General features: G+C 38.4%; 1 pseudogene; it reads left to right on the top strand.

The window, feature by feature from the left end:
* The first annotated feature begins 339 nt into the window (after window positions 1-339).
* LOC102824296 overlaps window positions 340-22967 on the top strand; it is a 44200-nt pseudogene continuing 21572 nt past the window's right edge.

Genomic DNA, 22967 nt, shown 5'->3' with positions numbered 1-22967 from the left:
CGAAACTACCAGCTGCACCACGGGAGAAAGATGAGGCTTTCTACTCCCGTAAAGATTTACACCCTCGGAAACCCTATACAGGGTCGCTATGGGTTGGAAACGACTCGATGGCACATAACAACAACAACAAATATTCAGAAGTAGTCTGTCTCTTTTTCTTAGTCTGTCTTTGTCTGGAAGCTCAGCTGTCCACCATGGGTGCCCCCTGCTGGTATTTAAAATACTGGTGGCATAGTTTCCAGCATCACAACAACAAAACCACCACAGTATGAGTGGTGGAAACTTCCCTTAGCTAGAGACAGTGAAGCTTAATTAGAAGTGTATAATTGTGTTTTAAAGATGCCCAGATCTGAGTTCCAGGAAACCATCTCAAGATCAGATCTCAACTATAAGGAGAGCGAGGAATCAGAGAACAAGTAAAAAGGTTATAGCTGGTGAAGTGGGGTGCAGGATGAAATAAACTCTAGGAAAGGTTTGAAGCATGGAGTGAAGAAATACACGTGATGAAATCAAGACAAGTGTACCAAGAGCATGATTAGGAATTTTCAAAATGTAGACTAGGTATGAGGGTGTCTATATTTTACCAGAAGGAAGAATTGGATGGATTGGGATGACCTCCTTCACACCTGCATTATTCTCCTAGAAGAAAGCTGGCTTTTATAGGTTTTATTTGATCTTTTCTTCAGATCCGCTGATCTAGCTTAATTACAGCACTGATTCTCTGTTAGAGAGTAAATTTTGACTTCTAGTGACCCTATATAGGACTTCCAAGGAACCACTGGTGTGTTTGAACCACTAGCCTTTCGATTACCAGTCTAGTGCTTATCCTATAGTGCCATATCAAGACTACCTTTTAGAAATAGTTATGAACAAAAGGACTATAGGCCCATATCTTCAAATACATGTGAATGAGACACAACACAAAGTTCAGTCATTCAACTTCTTTGTGGCACACACTCCAGGGAAATTGATTGGCACTTTGTAATTCTACAGAAATAGCTTTGTGAAATGGTCAACTCTGGGATTTTCCAAAATTCAACAATGTACAATCAATCAGGCTTTGAAAGTTTCCTTTCCTGATGGCACTTCCAAGATATTTCCACATTTCCTCAAAGAGGAAAAACATTCTCTTCCAACTTCTCCTCCTAACCTCTAAAAATAGGAACTAAACTGGAAGTATACCAAAAATGAAAAAAACAACAACAAAAAACCCACACCCACAATTACAGGGACTTGCCATTCTATGCACATTCCCAGATTATTGTATTTTGCCCAAGGTCTTATTTTATCTAGGTAAAATGTTGCTTCATATGGCATGGGTTGAACCTACAGAGCCACTTAATTCTAGAACTACAATTAAAGTCTTCTAAATGCAAAAGTTCAGTTAAATTTCATGAATATATCATGAGGAGCAGTTAACTAATACTAGACATATGGAAACAAGATGATTAAGACATGATATATGTTTCGCTTGCTAAGACATTTTCTGTTCATCTCTTTTACTTCCTCATTTCTTCCATTCACTTTAGTGTCTCTACAAGTGTCAGTGTCTCTTCTGAAGTCCATTTTGGTCTTTTACTTCTTTCCTGTCTTTTTAATTACTGTTTGCTTTCTTCATGTATGATGTTCTTGATGTCATTCCACAACTCTTCTGGTTTTCTGTCATTAGTGCCTAATGCATCAAATCTGTTCATGAGATGATCTCTAAATTCAGTTGGGATATGTTCCAAGTTATATTGCGGCTCTCATGGATCACTTCTAATTTTCTTCAACTTCAGTATGAACTTTCATATGATCAATTGATGGTCTGTTCCACCATCGGCCCCTGGTCTTGTTTTGGCTGATGACATGGAGCTTTTCCATCATGTCTTCGCACAGATGTAGTTAATTTGATTCCTGTGCATTCTATCTGGTGAGACCAACGCTTATGTTACTTAAAAAGTTATTTGCAAAGAGTAGGTCACTGGTCTTAAAACATTCTATCCTGTGAACTCCAGCATCATGTCTGTCATCAAGGCCATATTTTGAAGCTATTGATACTTCTTCATTCCTTTGCATTCAAATCACCAGTAAGTATTAATACATCTTGATTGCATGTCTGATAGGTTTCAGACTGAAGTTAGCAGAATTCTTCAAATTCATTATCACAGACTTCAATGTTTGATGTGCAAATTTGAATAATATTGGTATTGAGTGGTCTTCCTTGTAGGCATATGGATATTATCCTGTCACAGATTGCTTTGTACTTCAAGATAGATCTTGAAATGTTTATTTTGACTATGAATGCTACACCATTCCTCTTGAATTTGCCATTGCCGATACAATCAATTTGATTGTAAAGTTAAAAAAGGCCAATACCAGTCCATTGCAGATCACTAATGCTTAGAATACTGATCTTTATGGGATTCCTTTCATTTTTGTGAACTTTAAAATTTCATAGAATCATACTTCATACATTCCATTTTCTGATTATTAATAGATGTTTGCAACTATTTCTCCTCATTTTGTGTTGTGACCTATCAGCAAATGAAGATCCCAAAAGCTTTACTCCATTTGTGTCATTAGAGTGAACATTGCTTTGAGGAGGCAGCTCTTCCCAGTGGTATTTTGAGTGCCTTCCAACTTGAGGGACTCATCTTCCAACGCTGTATCTGACCACGTTCTGCTGCCATTCATAAGGTTTTCTATGGTTAAACATTTAGAAATAGTTCACCTCTTCTTCTTGTGAGTGTCTTAGTCTGAAAGCTCAGCTGAAACATTTTGGCCATGTGTGACTCTTCTGGTATTTAAAATACTGGTGTCATAGCTTCCAGCATCACAGCAGCATGTAAACCCCTACCGTACCACAACTGACAGAGAAGTGTTGAACTATTTGCTTACATTCTAGCCAATTCAATGAAAATGAAGTAATGTGTGATGATTTTAATTTGTATTTTCTTAATGACTAATAATGTTGACTTTCTTTTCATACATTTATTGGCTATTTATATATTTTATTTTGTAAGTATATATACAGTCTATTATACATTTCTAATTGAACAATGTAGATTTTTTTGCAATTTGTCAGAATTATTTTAATGTATTTTGTATGATTATAAGTAGGTTTAGATTTATAGAAAAATACACAGAACATATACAGTTTCCATATGTCCTCTCCATATCTGTACAACATTTCTCCTACTATGAACATTTTATGATCCTCAGCATTCCTTGGAGATCTCCATGTGTCTCCTTGGAGTCCTGGTATGGTGCTTCAAGATAATGCAGTGGACCTCAAGGTCAGTTTGAACTACATGGTTGCTGGTTCAAACCTAGCAACCACTCCTCAGAAGCCCTATAGAGGCTTATTATGAGTTGGAACTGACTTGATGGCAATTAACAACAACAACAACTCTATGTGTCTTGGTATCAGTCTTTCTCTCGATCTAGGAACTTCACAATGCAGGGACCCAGGTCCAAAGAATGCACTCCACTCCCGGCTCTTTCTTGGTGGTATTAGGTCTTTCTTCTTTGCTCATTTCTCTCTTCTTTTATGTCTTAAAAGAAATTGACTCAAGATATAATCTAATCCTGTAGATTATGTCTTGAGTCAATTTCTTTTAAGATTATCCTATAGGTTGTAAATCTTCAACATAATAGAAGTGAGGATTTACAATCCATAGGATAATTACATTAAATCATAGTTGATCACATAATATCACATCATGAGGGTGATCGCATCATGTTAGAACTCATCATGGAGATGATAAATACATTTTAACTGCTAAACCACTGAGAATCTGGCCCAGCCAAATTGACACAAAACCTAAACTATCACAGTCCATCCGTTGCCAACTTGGATCCTATACATATTTCTTTAAAGCATATATTATCTCTAAGTAAAGACAATTCTAAATTCATACTTGTGCCTAACATGATACAACTAACATGCATACAACCAAAAGTGTACTAACCTCATTATAGTAAACCCCAAATTTGTCCAAGTCCAAATTCCTATCTAGGACAAAATTCCTTTTCATCTGTAAATCTCTACTACAAGTTATATGCTTGTAATGGTGAAGTGGGCCAAGTGAAACAGGTAAAAGGTAGGCATTTCCATTATAAGCCAGAGAAATTGGAGGAAAAGATATAACAGGTACCCAAGCAAGTTAAAACTCCAACAAAACAAAACATTCGGTTCTTAAGGCTTAAAAATAATCCTCTGTTCTCTAAGACCATCTAGGCAATGAACTTGCTCTTCAGACCCTGGGCATTGGTTATACATTCTGGATTCTGGGTAGAAGGTCTTCAACCCTGAACCTCAGTTCTGCCTTCCAGACTCACTGGAATGGCAACTTTTCTCCCTTAGTTTTTGGTAACCCTATTCACTTATTTCATCTGATTAGTGACCCACCCTGGTGTGGCACTGTGGGTTAATGCACCATTCTGCAAAAGTTGCTTTGAACCGTAACGTCAGTTGTTCAAGCTCACCAGTTGCTCCCCGAAAATCCTATACAGGCTAGGTATGGGTTGGAACCAACTCAATGGCACTTCACAACAACAAGTGACCCACCCCCTTGGCCCTGGAAGACCCCAATCTTCTGCGCCCTTGGTGATGGCACCCCTTACCCTCAAAGCTTTGGGCAGAGTTCTCATCTTATCAGTCCCATATTCCAGAATTGAGTTGTTGAAGAAGACCCCACTCTTTGAAACTTACAGAACTGTGGCCTCACCCATAGAAACTCCAGAGGTCATACATGGTTCCAATCTTTGAGAGCTCAGTGGTCATGGTCCGACATTTTGAGATGGAGGCAGCTCTGATTCCAGTGCTCCTTGTCACTTCAGTTTCTGCTTCCTGGTTCCTTAATCTCTACAAGAGGCCAGTCTGCTCTCTGATCTGCTTGAGCAAGTGTTACAGAGGCATCCACTCTGCCAGAAGCCTCCTGAGTGAAGGCAATCAGTTCTCATTCCATGGGTCAGCTCCCATGCCTTGTGTTGGCCTTCTGGTTCTGTTGCTGCCATTTCTCTGCCACTGTTTCTCACCATCTGTGCCATCTCTGGTGTTACAGCTCTTTCCAAGCCCTCATCAGAATTGCCTTTGACATTCCTAATTCTACCAATAGTCTGTTCCAGGCAATCTAGGATTTTATTATTAGGTAGCTTAATACTCTTCCAGACTCTGCTCATTATTCAATTCTAAAACCACTTTTATATTACCAAATTCTGTTATAGTTCTCTAGTGCTGGCTGCTATAACAGAAATACAATGAGTTGATGGTTTTAACTAACAGATAATTATGCTCTCAAAGTTTAGAAGGTTGGAAGTATGAAATGAGAATACTGGATTTGAATAACGTCTTGTCTTTGTTCAGCATCAGTAGGCCCAGTATTCCTGGGACTTTTACAAGTGTCTGGCATCAATCTTTTTCTGGATCTGTTAGCTTCATAATACAGAAACCCTAGGTAGAAAGGATGTACTCCATTCTACGGTCTTCTTTGTTGGTGACCGTGGATCTCTTTATCTCTGTTCACTTTTCTCTCTTTTTATATCTCAGAGGAGATTGACTCAACATACAATCTAACCCTGCAGATTGCATCTGGCCTCATTCACATCATAGAAGTGAGGATTTAAAACATGGAGAATAAATAGATTAGATATGAGTTCATCAGATACGATCACATGGGAGTGCTTGCATCGCATTAGATGTCATAATGAAGATAATAACTACATTTTAGCAGCCCAATCACTGATAATCCTGGCCCAGTCAAGTTGACATAAAACCTTAGCTATCAGAAGTGTATATATATATATGTGTGTGTGTGTGTGTGTGTGTGTGTATACATATATATGTGGCACTGTGGCACTGGACTGCAAAGTCAGTTTGAACTGCAAGGTTGGCGGTTCAAGTTCACCAGCCCCTCCTTGGAAACCCAATACAAGGTCAATATCAGGTGGGAACCGACTCAACAGCACTTAACAATAATATATACAGAAAGAGAGAGAGAGGGAGTCCTGGTGTCACACTATGGGTTAATGTACTGGACTGCAAAATCAGTTTGAACCACAAGGTCCACAGTTCAAGCTCACCAACTACTCCTCAGAAACCCTATACAGAGTCACTATGGGTTGGAACCAACTTGACAGCACCTAATAACAATAATATATATATATATATATATATACTTAGGTTGGAACCCATTGGTTTACAACCCATTGTTACTTTGTTTTGTTTTACTCAGTTGATTCTTCTGTGTCTTTTGAATATAACCATACAATTTTGCTTTTGAGCCATTCTCTACTTTCTGTCCCTATATGATGCTACAGGCTTATCTGGCATATTGCTTGCCTCAGGCAATCAGCCATTTCTCATAGGAACCCAGGTTTCTTTTATTGGAATCTACTAGTAGCAATCAACATCTGGGTTCTAGGTGTCTGCTTGGAGTTTGATTTTTATCTATATACCACTTTGGGGGGAAAACAGCATGTTAAAATGTTGAACATTTCAATTCACCAATATACTGGAGTCCTGGTGTGGTGCTATAGGATAAACACTGAACTGCTAACCAAAAGGTCAGTGATTCAAACCCACCTGCCACTCTTGGGAAACACTATACAGGGTTGCTGTGAATCAAAACAGACATGATAGCACACAACAACAATATGACATTTTTTCATTAACTTAGATTTTCTTCATGATTCTCGGGAATGTTTTAGAGTTTAGAGTAGAGTTTGTGCAAATGTTTTGTTATATTTCTTCTTATGTTTTTGATTTTTTAGATATTATTGTAAGTGGCAGCTAAAAAATTCACATGCCAAATGTTATAGCTGTTATATATAAATACAACTGATTTCTTTTTCATATTAATTTTGGAGTCTGTGGACTAGCTAAATTTACTTATCTGTCCTAGTGATAAATATTTTCCAATAAGTTCCTTTGGAACCCAGTTTTATGTACACAGTTATGTTTTTTGTGTGAATGCAAAGAGTTACATTTCTTTTTCTCCTATGTGTATGATCTAGGGATCTTGCTTGATGTTCTTAATCATATCGAGTCTTTTTTAATTTTGGTGCATGAAGAGGTTTTAGCAGAACAAGTGTTGACATTTGTTAAAACTTCTTCTTTTTCATCTTTTTTTTTTTTTTTCATCTACTGAGATAATTACAAAGGTGAATGGCATGAACTGATTTTTAAATGTTAGAATATCCTTTAATTCTTTGGATAAACTCTGTTGATCACAGTGTCATTTCCTACATATATTCTGCAAATTTTATGAATATTTTGCCTACAATTCTTGCATCTATGTTCGTGAAAATATTAACAACTTTGTTTTATTATAGCTTCCTTGCTGTAGCTCAGTATAGGGCTTAAACTGGTTTTGTAATATTCTTTAAGTCTTTCTTTTTCTTTTACTCTTTCAAAATTTGTTTTTAATGTATTACTTTCTTAAAATTTTGGTAGCATTTACCAAAGAAACCATATGGGCTTAAAGTTTTATTTGTGGGAAAATATTTTAAAAACATTTAAATTCTCTTAGAGGTGTGGGGTTCTTTAAAATTTGTATTTCTTATTCAATTAAGTTTTGAACATTTTTTTTTGTAATTTGTTAGTTACTGAAAACATTGTCTTGAAGTTGTTTTGTAATTCATTATTTTATTTTCTAATATTCATAGGATATGTGTTGACACCTCTTCTTTCATTTCTGATAGTGGTTTCTCTGAATTGTTAATATATAGCTTCCATCTTGTCCATGGAGTCCGGGTGTGGAGCTGTATTAATGTGCCAGACTGCAAAGCCATTAGAACTGCAGGGTCAGCAGTTCGAGCTTACCAGCTGCTCCTTGAAAACCCTGCAGAGGGTCATTATGGGTCGGCACCAACTTGACAGCACTTCACAACAACAACATTATCCAAGGTAGCTGTAATTCCACTGGGGTGCAATGGGTTTCTTTCTTTCTTTCTTTTTTTTTTTTTTGAGTCAAAAATGATCAGCACTCTGGCTGTAAAATTTATTTTCATCCACTTTTAGAAAAGACAAATACATCATTTTCAACATAATCTCTTTGCTTTTCAATAAACTTTGTCCATCTGTCAACAAACTTTCATATTTCCTTGTTAAAAAAATTTTTATGCTGACCTGTGAGTCATGAATGCACCAATGTCTTCACTTCTTCATCAGAAGTGAATTTTCCTCTTCAAAGGGCTGCTTTCAGAGGATCAAACAGGTGAAAGTCTGATGGAGCTAGATCAGGAAAATAGGGATATTTTAACACCTCAAAGTTTTTGCAGTGTCAACAGTGTGGGCAGAGGTATGCAGGGCAGTTTTATAGCAATCCTTTCATTTATTCCAAAGGTTAGCCTTCAGCTCATCAATGAGTATCTCACTGTAACAAGCACTGTTGATTGTTGAACCTTTTTCCTGATAGTGTTCCAATAGTGGCCCTTGAAAATCCCTGAAAACTGCAAACATCGATTTTCACAATGGGTTTCTTTTATGTGATCTCACTAGCCCAGGGCTTGCAATTCACTGAAAATGGTTGGTAAGGCTCCATTATGCCAAGTGATTGGTCTGTTTTTGATCTGCCCAAGTGACTTGTAATGATTGATCACTTTTCTATATTATAAGGTGCTTGTAATTCACCTAAATGATTATTGAGTTTTTTATTCTGCTAGGAAAGTCACACCTTAAAATTAACAAGGAATTTTCCTATGTAGGCAGTCAAGTTTACAATTTTTTAAGAGGGACCTCCTAATCAACAAGAGTCTAGTAAGGAGCACATCCTTAAACTTTGGGACCCCTGCTTTGAGAACCAAGTGAAAGAGTTGTACTGAGTTGGTAACACTGAGCTGATAATACTAAAGAGCTATAGAAGTAACAACAAGCCCAGTAGAGCCAAATAGCAGATAAATGGTTGCAGTGGTGTGAGTGACTGCAACCATAAGACTAGCAAACTGTGGTGGTGGAAGGATAGCCCACAGAGCAGACAGCATGATGGGTAGAACCGATGCATGGAGTATAACTGGGTGCCTCTGGGCAGAAAGTCACCAGCTGAGCTAGGAGCCCTGTAAAGAGGAAGTAGCCACAGTCTGGGCCTGTGCAGGCTCATGTCCTTGCAGAGTAAATGGCAGTGTGGGAAACCAAGCTGGCTTGCCTTTGGCAGTGGCTGACACCTCGACTGTGCTGAGATCTGTTCATCACAAATTAGTTCTTGGTGTTTCCTGTTTGCTTTATATAAATAATCTGTTCCTATTGTTTACTGTTTGCTTATATAAATAATAATTGTGTATGCTATCAAGTCAATTCCTACTCATAGCGACCCTGTAAGACACAGTCATAGTTCCATAGGGTTTCCTAGTATGTAATCTTTAAAAGAACAGATTACCAGATCTTTTCTCCTACAGAGAGGTTGGCTGATTGGTTTGAGCTGTCAAGCATTCAGTTAGCAACTGAGCTCTGAACCATTGTGCCACTAAGGGTCTTTATAGAGAATAATTATGCCTTTCAATTGTGGTCTCTTTGTAAATTGTCTGTGTGTGCGACACAATCAGATTAGATAGTATAGTCCAGTCTCATGATTACTTGGGATTTAGAAATACAACCTGAATCTATATGCACACAAATAAATGCTTATGCATATAATTCACCCCTCATGAACACTTCCAAGCCTAAGGTAAGGAAAGTACTAGCCATGGAACCTTCCCCTTCACACAGACACACACTTTAAGGAATAATCTAAGTTATTCTACCCATTATTTCATCCATATTCCATTGGTTGAACCTTATGTGTATGTCATGTATTTTCCAAAGACGACTGCTACAATGGCTTCTACCTCACACATTTTTCTTGTAATGCAAATGTGATAGTTCTCACACTAAGACATAGAATTGTGATGGCACCATAAGATAAGTACTGGACTGTGAACCACAAGGTTCGTGATTCACACTTGTCAGGTACTCCATGGGAGAAAGATCCTCTGCTTCCTTGAAGATTTAAAGCCTCAGAAACCCTATATAGAGTCGCTATGAGTTGGAACCGACTCGATTGCACTTAACAACAACAACTCAATAAGAGATGGGGCCTAGGTTTCATCCCCTGGAACACTGATTGGATTGTAAGAAGTGGTTTAAAAGGCTGCTAGACAGTAATATAAAAGGAGTCCTGATGTGGAGCTGTAAATTAATCAATCACTAGATTGCTAATTGGAAATTTGGCAGTTCAAATCCACCAGCTGTTCCTCGGAAACCCTATATAGGGTTGCTATGAGTCAGACCTAACTTGATGGCATGAAACAACAGTTCTCAAGAAGATTCTCTTGAGACCTTGCTTTTAGACTCCAAATCTGCCATATAAGCACTCCCTGAGGCCACTGTGCTGTGAAGAAGTCCAAACTAGACCATGTTAGGAGGCCATGTGGAGAGTCCCTGACACCATAAGAAGAGAAAGAGATTTGCAGCCCATCCCCTGATTTGCTTCCAGTTTTTATCTCCATCTGGCAAAATCATATGAGAGACCAAAGTCTGAATCAACTTGCCAAGCCCCTCCCAGATTGCTTACCCCCAAAATGTGAGTAATAATAATAATTGATGTTATTTTAAGCCACTAAGTTTTGGAATGATTTTATGGGGTAATAGAAAATAGAAAAAGTATTATAATGGAAAAAGACTGGGAAAAGTTATCTTTACTCTGGGCAACAACATACACATCTAACTATATTGTTATTGTTGTAAGTGCAGTTGAGTCAGTTCTGACTCCTAGCAACCCTATATAGGGTTTTCAAGGAGCAGCTGGTGAGTTCTAGCAACCTGTGGTTAGCAGTCCAGTGCTTATCCTACACTACCATACCAGCACTGCACATAGGAATTCTAAATAGAGGAAGAAGAAAATAATGAACATTATGGGGACATCTGGAAGTTTCTACCCCATCTTCCACAGGTGGCAAAATCCAGTACACAAATAGATAACAAATAAACAACATGCATATAAATGGAGAAGAGATTGGCATTGTCAATGACTTCATTTTGCTCAGATCAACTATCAACACTCATGGAAGCAGCAGTCAAGAAATCAATGCATTGCATTAGGCAAATCTGCTGCACAAGACTTCTTTAAAGTATTCAAGAGCAAAGATGTCAGTTTGAGGACTAAAGTGTGCCTGCCCCAAGCCTTGGTATTTGCAGTAGTAACCTTATATGCATGTGAAAGTTGGGCAGTGAATAAGGAAAACCCTAGAAGAATTAAAGCATTTAAGTTATGTTGTTGGAGAAACTTATTAAAGGTACCATGATGTGCCAGAAAAGCAAACAAATCTGTGTTGGAGGTACAGCCAGAATGCTCCTTAGAAGCCACAATGGCCAGACTTTGTTACCCATACTTAGGACATATTTTCTCAGAGTACATCTTGCTTGGTAAAGTGGAGGGACTGTGAAAAAGAGGGAGACCCCCAAGGTAGATGGATTGGCACAGCAGCAGTAACAATGGGCTCAAAAGAATAGCAATTTGAGGATGATGCAAGGCCAGGTGATGTTTTGTTCTGTTGTACATATGGTCACCATGAGCTGGAACACTGCTTCGATGGCACATAACAACTATATACACACACACACACATATATATATATTTGTTGTTGTTATATGCCATGAAGTCAGTTCCGACTCATAGCGACCCTGTATAGGGTTTCCGAGGCTGTAAATCTTTACTGGAGCAGAAAGCCTCATCTTTCTCCCGTGGAACAGCAGGTAGTTTCGAACTGCTGACCTTGCGGTTTGCAGCCCAATTTGTAACCACTACGCTTATATATATAGACACAAGGTTGGTGGTTCACACTCATCAGCTGCTCCTTGGACCACCTCAATGACACTTAAAAACAAAAACATATATATATATGTTTTTGTATATTTGTATATATATATATATATATATATACACACACACACACACACAAGTTCCTTGGTGTGGCCCTGTTAGATAAGTGCTGGACTGCTAAATCAGAAAATTGGCAGTTCAAACCCAGTAGCCACTCCTCAGAAACCCTATACAGGCTCACTATGAATTGGAACTTAATTGATGGAATTTAGCAACAATAATGATATGTAAGATCCCTGATAATTTACATGTTACATGTTAGGCTGCTAACTGCAAGGTCAGCAATTCAAATCTACCAACTGCTCAATGGGAGAAAGATGAGGCTGTTTGTTTCCATAAAGATTTACAGCCATAGAAATTCTTTACAGGGTGGCGATGAATCAGAACTGATTTGATGGCACAAAATAGCAACATATATACATATGTATTACATTCACTTGTACATATATAGTGGTTCTGTGCGATAGAGTTAATTCAGACTCACGATGGTGGTGGTGGTAGTTATGTACCATGGAGTTGGTTCTAATTCATAGGGTTTCTATGAATAGATTTCTGAATAGGATTTCTGAGGCTGTAAATGTTTACGGAAGCAGAAAGCCTCATCTTTCTCCCACAAAACGGCTGGTATTTTTGAACTACTGACTGTGAGATTAGCATCCCAACTCATAACCTCTGTAGATTGGCCCCAAATAGTTTACTTTTCCATAGTAAACACAAGCCTATTAGCGTAAAAATGTCACCCAGGGTCAAATGCACAGATCTAATTTTTTCAAAATTATTTCTAGAGAGTAGAATTTTGGCCACTTAGAGCCTGTCTGCTTTATATACTCTGAGTTGCACCAGCACCAGCCCTGGAGTACATATTGTTGTTAAGCGCCACTGAGTCAATTCTGCCTCACAGCAACACTTTATAGGGTTTCCATGGAAGCGCCTGGTGGGTTTGTGGTTAGCAGTTCAGAGCTGATCCCGCAGCGCCACACTATATAAGATAAAACCCTATAATTATTAGGACCTTGAAGTTCTGTCTTCAGAAATCTCTGCCCCAGGGACTCCCTACTTTACTGCAGTACATGTGCTGAAGTTTCATGGGCTTCTTCTCCCATATCCTCTTTCCCTGGGATTTTCACAACCTTTCTCCCTGGGCCAAAGGCAAGTGTCTTTGGAAACCAGGGAGATCTATGCAGCAACCCCAAGAAGTACTTTGTTGTGCAACACTATCTTGTGGTCATATCTTTTTCCTTAATCTCCCCCAAATTCCCTTCAACTCATTCCAATCATCACCACAATTCAACACTTGCCCTTTATATTCTACTCTTAGCACAGAGGCCAAAATCATCCAGTAAAAAACAAGCCAGAGAAATTCACCTCTCTGCTCAAAATCCTCCAATACTTTTTCATCTTTTTCAGTATAAAATTCAAACCTTTCAATGGCCTGCAGAACAATTGGCCTTCCTGATCACCAAGCCTCAGGACCTCCACGCTTCACCTCCTACTTTTCTTTCCTTCTGCTCACTCTACTCCAGACCCTCTGCCTCCCTCCTCTCAGCACTCCAGACAAGCTGTCACACAGGGCTTGACCCTTGTGCTTCACTTTGTGTAGAAATACTTTCTCCATTAAAATAACCATAGTAAGAAAAATAGATACCTATACAATGAAACCTGTAAGAGGAGGATATTGACAGGACTCCTTTGCTGTTCCAGGTCTTGTATGCTTTCCACCTTTGACAAGGCACAGTTTGTTACTTTTCTATAGGTCTCTATTGTTGTTGTTGTTGTTGTTGTTAAGTGCCGTCAAGTCGGTTCCGACTCATAGCGACCCTGTACCACTAATAGGTCTCTATTAGTGGAACATATTTCAGTTTTCCATACAAGACAGGGTTCTGTCTTACACAGGTTCTGCCTATCAAAGATTTTACTGTGTGTGTGGTACAATGGTTAAATGCTCCGCTGCTGATCCCAGGGTTAGTGGTTCAAACCTACCAAATACTGTGTAGGAGAAAAATTTATCAGTCTTATACTGTAACGATTACAGCCACAGAAACCCAATTGAGCAGATATATTCTATTCTGTGGAGTTCTGGTGTGGCACTGTAGGTTAATGGCCTGATTGCAAAGTTGGTTTGAACCACAAGGTTGGCAGTTCAGGTTCACCAGCTGCTCCATGGAAACCCTATACAGGGTCATATATGACTCAATGTTACTTAACAACAACAACAACAACTCTTTCCTGTAGGGTGACTATGAGTTAGAATCTACTCAGTGGCACTAAGTTTGAGTTTTATTTATTTTTCATTTTTTAGGTTTAAATTTAATGTTGTTGTTTTTATGTTTCTGTTGAGTCACTTCCAACTCATAGGAACCCTATGTAGGGTTTCTCAGACTGTAAATCTGTATGGGAGCAGAAAGCCTCATCTTTCTCCCATGAAGTGGCTGGTGGATTCAAACTGCTGATCTTATGATAAACAGCCCAATGTGTAAGTTTATTGGCTATTTTGAAAAATGCTGCCAGGGTACACTACATACATATATACATATGTATAAAGTTCAGTTGGAACTATGAGTAAAGTAGTTGAGTCTTAGGGTTTTTAAAAATTTGTTTAGTAGATTCTACCAAGCTTTTTTTTTTAGAGAAACTACCAATTTATACTCCCACAAATTTGTGTGAGTATTCTAATTAGTCCCTGGACATCTTATTTAAAAGTACACAGCCTTCCACTTGTCTCTTCAGTCCAACTGACTGCTCTTTAGTCTCCTTTCATTCTTTTTCTTTTTAAAGATAAATTTTGTTAAAATACAATTACGATAAGTTATACATATGTTCAGTACTTTATCAAATGAACATACCTATGATATAAACATTGTTATTATTGTTAGGTGTTGTTGACTTGACATGGCTCAGAGTGACTCCAGGTAACGGAGTAGAACTGTCCCATATAGTTTTCTAGGTTATAATCTTTACGGGAACATGTTGCAGGGTCTTTCTCCCATAGAGGTCGGTCCCGCCACACTTTTAGTTAATAGCTGAGTGCTTAACTATTGCACTATCAGGACTCCTCATATAAACACTATCTACGTCAAACAATAACATTTTATCTGTTACTTTCCATCACTTACCAGTCTTTATCTCTGCCATCCTCCCATCCTGAGTGCTAACACCATACATAAGCTTTGCTTTTTCTGTTGTTAAATTAAGTGAAGTCACACAGCATATATTCTCATGGATGGGCTCTTTTTTATTTTTGTAAGAGCATTTCTTCATTTTTATTGTTGTACAATATTTCTGGGCATGAAAATACAATATTTATTCATTATTTTGCCTATAGATGTTTGGATTGTGCCTAGGTTTTGGCTATTTTGAATAATGCTGCCAGAAATATTCTTGTACATGTCTTTGATATACCCAAGTATATGAGGTAGTTGGCTATGTAACTCAAAATAGAATAATTGGGTCATAGGGTACATTTAAGTTCATATTTTGCAGATTCTACTAAACACTTTTACAAAAAGAACCAATGTACAATTCTAGCAATTTGTGTTTGAGTATTCCAATTACTTAATATCCTCAGCATTTTGTATCAATAGTCTCTCAGCAACAGGTGAACACCGGACACAGCTAAGGTCAGAGACCATGGATTGGTTGTGACCCCAAAATACATGATTGCATGATTTTCCTTAGCAGTGCCATTTGCCAATAGTAACTGTAAGTGCTGGATAATGAGTTTGGATTTTGTTGAGTAGGAGCAAAGCAAGAAAAGAGGTGCAAGGGAGTTGAAAATATTCGTGAGAAAGTGGCGCCAGTGATTAATCTTGCAGTCTAAGCTGGTAAAAGCAATTTTCTTGATTGATTAGGAAATGGGGGCTCTACGTGTTTGAACAATAAGTTCTAGGCAAATGACACAATGTTGCTTGCTGAAAGTGCACAGGACTTGAAGCACTTCCTGATAAAGATAATATGGCCTTCAGTATGGATTACAAACTCAATGCAATGAAAATAAAAATCCTCCCAACTGGACCAATAAACATCATCATAAATGAAGAAAAGATTGAAGTTGTCAAGGATTTCATTTTACTTGGATCCAAAATCAATGCTCATGGAAGCGGCAGTCAAGAAATAAAATAATTTATGGCATTGGGCAAATGTGTTGCAAAAGACATCCTTAAAGTGTTAAAGAACAAAGTTGTCACTTTGAGAACTAGGGTGCACCTGGCCCAAGCTAGGGTAATTTTAATTGACCTATATGCATGTGGAAACTGACCAATGAATAAGAAAGACTGGAATGAATGGATGCATTTGAATTATGATGTTGACAGAGAATATGGAAAGTACCATGGACAAGATAGAACAAACCTATCTTGGAAGAAGTGCAGCCACAATGCTTCTTAGAAGAGATGATGAGATGATGGCAAGTCTTCATCTCACATACTTTGGACATGTTATCAGGAGGGAACAGTTCCTGGAAAAGGATATCATACTTGGTAAAGTAGAGGGTCAATGAAAAAAGAGGAAGACCCCCAACAAGATGGATTCATATAGTGCTTGCAACAATGGGCTCAAACATAACATTTGTGAGGATGGCACAGGACGGAAGGCCTGGGCAGTGTTTCATTGTGTTATGCATAGGTCACTGTGCACAATATAGCCAACTCAATGGTACCTAACAACACCAACAGCAACAATCCTAAAGATGTTATTGGCCTTGAGAAAAACAAGTTTCCACCCACTTTGGCTATAAATCATTTCCCACTAAACTATATTTCTTTCACTAACCAATGAACTCTTTGAAAAGCTTCCTATTGTTGCGACCCCTAATAGCAAATGAAAATAAGGTCACATGATAAACTGTCAAATACATCCATATTTGTGGGGACAAGGGATTTAAGTATTTGAAACCATGACTGTCCCAGAGCATCTGGGAAGCTTCATGTTCTCTGGTTTCACCAAGGATTTTGTGTTTCACCAAGGATTTTGAAGACTGTTCCAGAGCTCCCGGGCCCAGTGCTGATCATCCACAGAATTAAGCAAATCATGTTTGCGTAAACTCACCAGCTTGTAGGGGGCAAAATTTGGCTGGGACTAGGGGTGCTCTGGTTTGCCTTTCAAAAGTGAGTGTTCTTGAAGGATGAAGTCTGCCCGCCCCCATCAGCTTCAGCTCAACCTGGCTCTAATTAGGAAAGCTCTGGGGTTTCTGTAGCAACTGTGCAGGACTTTCAGGGATACTTCAGGCTATGCTTGGTTGCTAAGGAAACAACAGCAGGGGGCAATGGGGAAGCTGGGCACTGCGGTAGCTGCTGCTTATGAGATAACGTCCTCTGGGAAGAGCATTTTTGACTCCTGGGCTCTTAGTGTGGCAGATATCACCATCTCTGGAATCACCAGTTTCTAACAAACAAACAAAAAATAATGGTCAATTCTTCATTTTAGCCTGATACTCAAGAAACATTTTCTTCTTACCCTTGGCAGATGTGTATATGTATGTATGTATGTATGTGTGCAAATAATCAGTAAATGGTAATCATAAATAAACTGTACAGAGGTGATCCTCAGTTTCAAAGACAGTGATTGTGTCTAATGATGAGGGACACTTGAGAAGTATATCAGGAAAGAGCATGGCAAAGTTTAAGAAATGTCTCATGTTATTTGCAAAGCAATATAGGAAAACTTCTCAGACTGAAACAAGAAAGGCAATTAGTTTTCTGTTCAGAAACAAAGAGACATCTGTGCAAAGTATGCTAGTATATTCACAAGGGGCAGGTACTGTGCATAAGGAATATATTCCAGCTGTACATCGCTCCCCTTTTTCACCTTCATCAAAAGCTCCAGCTAATCTCAAGTAGACTTATTCACTATGTTCTAAGGAAAGTACAAATTCACTGATAGCCAATTTCCAGTCTTCTCAAGGGCATATGAGAAAGATGTATTGTAGACCCTAATTGTAACACTTGTAGTCATTTTAAAAATGGGACTTTCTGAACCTCCAAATTAACAGTATCCTTATTTTACAGGAAACGAAACAGGTTTAATGGACGTTAGTCACTTACTCAAGTCATAATGTTGATAACTTGAAACAGAAATTGGACCCATATTATCTGATAATACTGATTGTTCTATTTATTGAACGCTTACTAGATGTTATGCCTTTTATATACATACGCTCATGTATTCTTCACAATCCTGGCAAGGTATGTATGTAACATTAGTTGTATTTTTTTTACAAAAGGGAACTGACTCAGAAAAGTATTATGTGAACTATGCAAGGTCACACAGGTAATAAGTGGATTCAAACTCAGGTCCATCTGACTCCAAGCACTTTTCACTAGATCACTCAGTAACTTTTAGCTTCTGAGTCTGGATTGCTTTCATAAAGTGAATGAAGAACCATGGTAAAATATTCACTGTTGGAGTGAAGAAAAACCTGATCTACATATATGAGACTTTAGATATTGTCTCGAAATCAGCTCTCTGCTCAAAGTCAGCTTTTCTGCCCTAGTTAGAGGATTCTGAGTAGTAAACATCTACCCTTCCCTCTTCTCTCATGATACAAGTTCCATACACTGTGCCTTGATCTACTTGAACTTGTGCTTTCAACTTCAGAATGACATATCACTTCTCAGTGACATGTTTTATCATATATTGGTCACAAATTCTGCCTTCCCCTTAAATATTATTTATCATCCATAGTTACCCCATTTTAATCTCCAGGGTTATGTGCTGTTGCAGCATATTTCTGTACATTTTCTTCTTCTTCTTTTTTAAAATTAAACCAAGTCTTCTGAAATAACCTGAGCTCATTCTTACCTTGTCTTGTCTTCCCCATCCTGTGAATTAGTAAGGAGGCTTTATATGACTGGTTAGAAGAAGGAAAATTTTCATTTATATGAGACTTGCCCAAATCTACTTTGAAATAGTATTATGATGCATTGCCTACCTAGTTACGTGATGTTGATATTACTAAATGAAGCCAACTAAATTTATAAAAATAAATTCACTACCATCAACCTTCACCCCTTGTCCTAGAAAAATAATTATCACCAAGACTTGGGGTTTGACCCTTCTAAAATTCAGCTTATGGTATCATGATCATTGTTATATAGATCCTTATTTATCTCCTATATTGATGATAACAGATCAGAGCTTCTATAGTTGGTTACCTCAGTTTGGCTCTAAATCTCAAGCTGGTTGTGGTGGTTGTATGCTGTGAACTTGGTTCTAGCTCACAGTGATCCTGTTTAGGGTTTCTGAGGAGCAGTTGGTAGGTTTGAATTGCAGACCTTGTGGATCACTGTCCAGTTTGATCCTACAGCACTACACCAGGACTCCTTAAATCTCAAGGGAAAGGCAAAAGTAAATATTCAAAATATTTCATACTTGTTAGAACATTTTCATAATTTAGGGAAGTTACCAAAGTAATGATGTCTTTATGTTTGTAGCCCTGTATATATAATGAGGGAGTCCTGATGTGGCGCTTCAGGATCATGCTTTGGACCGCAGGTTAGTTTAAACTGCAGGTTGGTGGTTAAAAACACTGGCCACTCTTCAAAATCCCTACACAGGGTCCCTATGAGTTGGAATCAACTCAATGGCACATAACAATAACAACAAATATAATGAGTCTGAAACTCTATTTCTTTGTTTCATCTATTTATTTTTCAGTTATTTTTCCCATACAATGTACATTTTATAACATATATTGTTTTACTCATTAGTAAATGGGACATTAGTAACTGTGAACAAGTAGAGACTTGTAAATCCCTCATGTATTGGGACTTGTCTGCTCTTGCTGTGCTCGGATGCTGAGGCCACCCATTCTTACATGACAACACCCAAGCTAGCCTGCTGGAGAATGAAAGGCTATTGTGGTGAAGAAGTGATGTGTTCCTGGCAAGTAGCCTTTCAGTAGGCAGACATACTCTTGGGGCTGTCCTGATTTAACCAGCCATCAATTGACCAGCCACTGACTATAGCTGTATGAGCAAGCCCCAAGGAATACAAGCCAAGGTAACCCATAGTGAAGAAATGCCTAGCCAACTTACAGAAACATTTGTTGTTGTTAAGTGCAGTTGAATCGGTTCTGACCCATAGCAGCCCTGTATAGGGTTTCCAAGAAACAGCTGGTGAGCTTGAACTGACAGCTTTGCAGTTCAAATGACTTTACAGTACAGCACATTAACTCACAGCATCATACCAGGACCATTACAGAATCATAAGCTACCTAAATGTATTCCTACTGAATGTTCAATAAGCAGCAAAAGTTAACTGCTAAAATGAGGGAAAGAGACAGCGATAAATTCTCGATCTAGCATTCACTTAGCCCCAGTTTCCAAGTCAGTAAAGTACAAATGATTACATTTCACAGATTTGCAATTAAGCAACATGGGAAAGATTAAGGAGAGAATTGTTGTTAAGTGCTGTCAAGTTGGTTTCGACCCACAGCAACCCTGTATACAGTTTCCAAGGAGCTGTTGGTGGATTTGAACTGCTGACTCTACAGCTCAAACTGAACTTGTGGTCCAGCGCATTATACTGCAGCACCACACCAGTGCACCAAGGAGCAGGAGAGGTAAAAAGATATATACAATGCAGAAGAGTCTGAGGAGAATTGCCAGGGTGATATCCTTAATTGGTAATAGTGGATGTAATCTTGTACACCAGTGTAGTGATGAGTCTTCCAAACAAAGACAGTTCACTCTTAAAAGGTAAAAGACAGGTAAAAACTGAACTAAACTAGAGTAAAGGCACAAACAAGCAAACCGAAAAGCAGACCTGTTGTCTTCAAGTAGGTTCTGACCCATGGTGGCCCAAGTGTAACAAAGTAGAACTGCTACATAGAGTTTTCTTGACTGCAAGCTTTGTGGAAGCACATTACCAGGTCTTCAGTGACACTGCTGGGTGGGTTTGAAACAATAGCCTTTAGATTCATCATTTGCACCACCAGTGGGAGTTCTCGCTTGATAAATAACCTCGTATGGATGCAAAAACTGAACAATCAATAAGGAAGACGGTAGAAGAACTGATACATTTGAGTAGAATATTGAAAGTCCCATGCGCTGCCAAAAGAACCAACAGATCTGTGTTGGAAGAAGTGCAGCCAGAGTGCTCTTTGGAGACCAGGATGGCCAAACTTTGTCTCTCATACTTCGTTCATATTGTCAGGAGGGACCAGTCGCTGGAGAAGGATATCCTATTTGGTAAGGTGGAGGGTTAGAGAAAAAGAGGAAGACTCACAGCTAGATCGATTGGCAAAGTGGTAGTGTCAGTGGGCTCAAGCATGGCAACAATTTTGAGGTTGGCCCAGGACCAGGCAGTGTTTCGTTGTATTGTGAATAGGGTCACTATCAGTTGGTACTGACTCGATGGCACCTAACAACAACACATCCTTAAGGAAAATAAGAAGCAAAGTCCTCACCTGGGAATGAGGATGGGGATATCAAAGATTTCAGGAGAGAGAACTATTAAAGATCTGTTTGGGAAAGCACTAGAGTACATAGAATAAAAATTGACAAAACATTCACCCTTGCAGTTAAAAGTAATATGCATTAAATATGTTAATTAAATATCTCAGACTCATTATATTGTTATTGTTGATGAAAAAATATAATGAACCACTATACAGGCTGTAAAAAATCACACTTAAAAGAATTTAAAGAAGAAATAAAATACTTGACAGTCAAAGTTGAAACAAATAAGAAGGATACAAAATTATATGTAGAATATAGTATCCTTTAAGGTATTTACGCCTAAGTAGATAAAGAAAGAAAACTGCTAAGAAAGATGCCAACATGCTAGCAGTAGCATTCTCAGAGGATGAAGAGTGTTGTTAACTTTTCTATCTTTATACTTTTCTATACTTTCTAATTTCCCTGCAAAAAACATGTTAAAAAATAACAGGAAAAGAAACAATGGATGTTGTGTTGAAAACAAACTAATCAGGGGAAAAACAGATTCTTCCTTCCCTTCCATTGACTCCTCAAGGGAGAGTTGAAACACTGGAGATTTCCAGTGGTAAATGAAATACAATGGGAAAATAACAGAGAAGCTAGAAAATAAAAATATTACATAAATATGGACCAATTGATAAAATAGAGAGTTAGGACTTAGTACGGTCAAGCCCTGTCTTGTTCTCTTATTGTTTGAGATGTTAACCTTCTAACTCCAAATAACCTCAAGTACAAGACATTTCCTTATTTTGATTTTATACTTCTCAGAAGCTGAATATTGTCTAATTCACTAGCTTTGGACACATCATCAGAAGGAATCTCCATCACTAGAGGAGGACGTCATGTCTGGTGAAGTAGAGGGTAATGAGTGTAAGGAAGACCTTCAGTGAGATGGATTGGCAAAATAGCCAGAATGATGAACTCAGACTCAGGCAATTTTGCGCTGGCTTGCTTGTGTGTAGTGGAGTTGGCTCCTACTCATAGTGACCCTATATAGGGTTTCCAAGGCTATAAATCTTTATGGGAGCAGAAAGCTTCATCTTTCTTCTGCGAAGCAGCTGGTAAAGTAAAACTGTTGACCTTGAGGTTAGTAGTCCAATGTGTAGCCACTACACTCCCAGGGCTCCATTGATCATGACACAGGACTGGACAATATAAGTCTGTCATGAGTAGGAGTTGACTCGGCAGCAGCTAAAAACAGACAATAACATAGTCAGAAACTGCCTCCTATAGAACGATGCAAGCATGTGAATTTTCCAGTCTAGGAAACCAGTTGTGAAACGTCAAATTCCTTCAAGGTCAGTGCCAGGAGAAATGAGTCTCAAGGCCATAGCACTGCTGGGCTTCCCCTTCACTCCTAGTTGAAAGACACATCTCAAATATATCATGTTGTTGTTGTTGTTGTTAAGTATCGTCAAATCGGTTCTGACCCATAGTGACCCTGTACAGGATTTCTGAGGCTGTAAATCTTTATGGGAGCAGAAAGCCTCATCTTTCTCCCACAGAGCAGCTGATAGTTTCAAACTGCTGACCTTAAGGTTTGCAGCCTGATTCGTAACCACTATGCTACCAGAGCTCCTTCAAATATATCATAGATGCCAGTTAATTATGCTGTGAAACCATACCCACATATTTAATAACAAAAAAATATTTTACTATAAAATGACCGCTATATCCATAGTCATTGAAAATT

Source organism: Chrysochloris asiatica, unplaced genomic scaffold (genome assembly GCF_000296735.1).
Source record: "Chrysochloris asiatica unplaced genomic scaffold, ChrAsi1.0 scaffold00241, whole genome shotgun sequence".
In the NCBI taxonomy this organism is placed as follows: domain Eukaryota; kingdom Metazoa; phylum Chordata; class Mammalia; order Afrosoricida; family Chrysochloridae; genus Chrysochloris; species Chrysochloris asiatica.
Note: the sequence above shows the minus strand (reverse complement) of the source record. Positions and strands in the feature narration are given on the sequence as shown.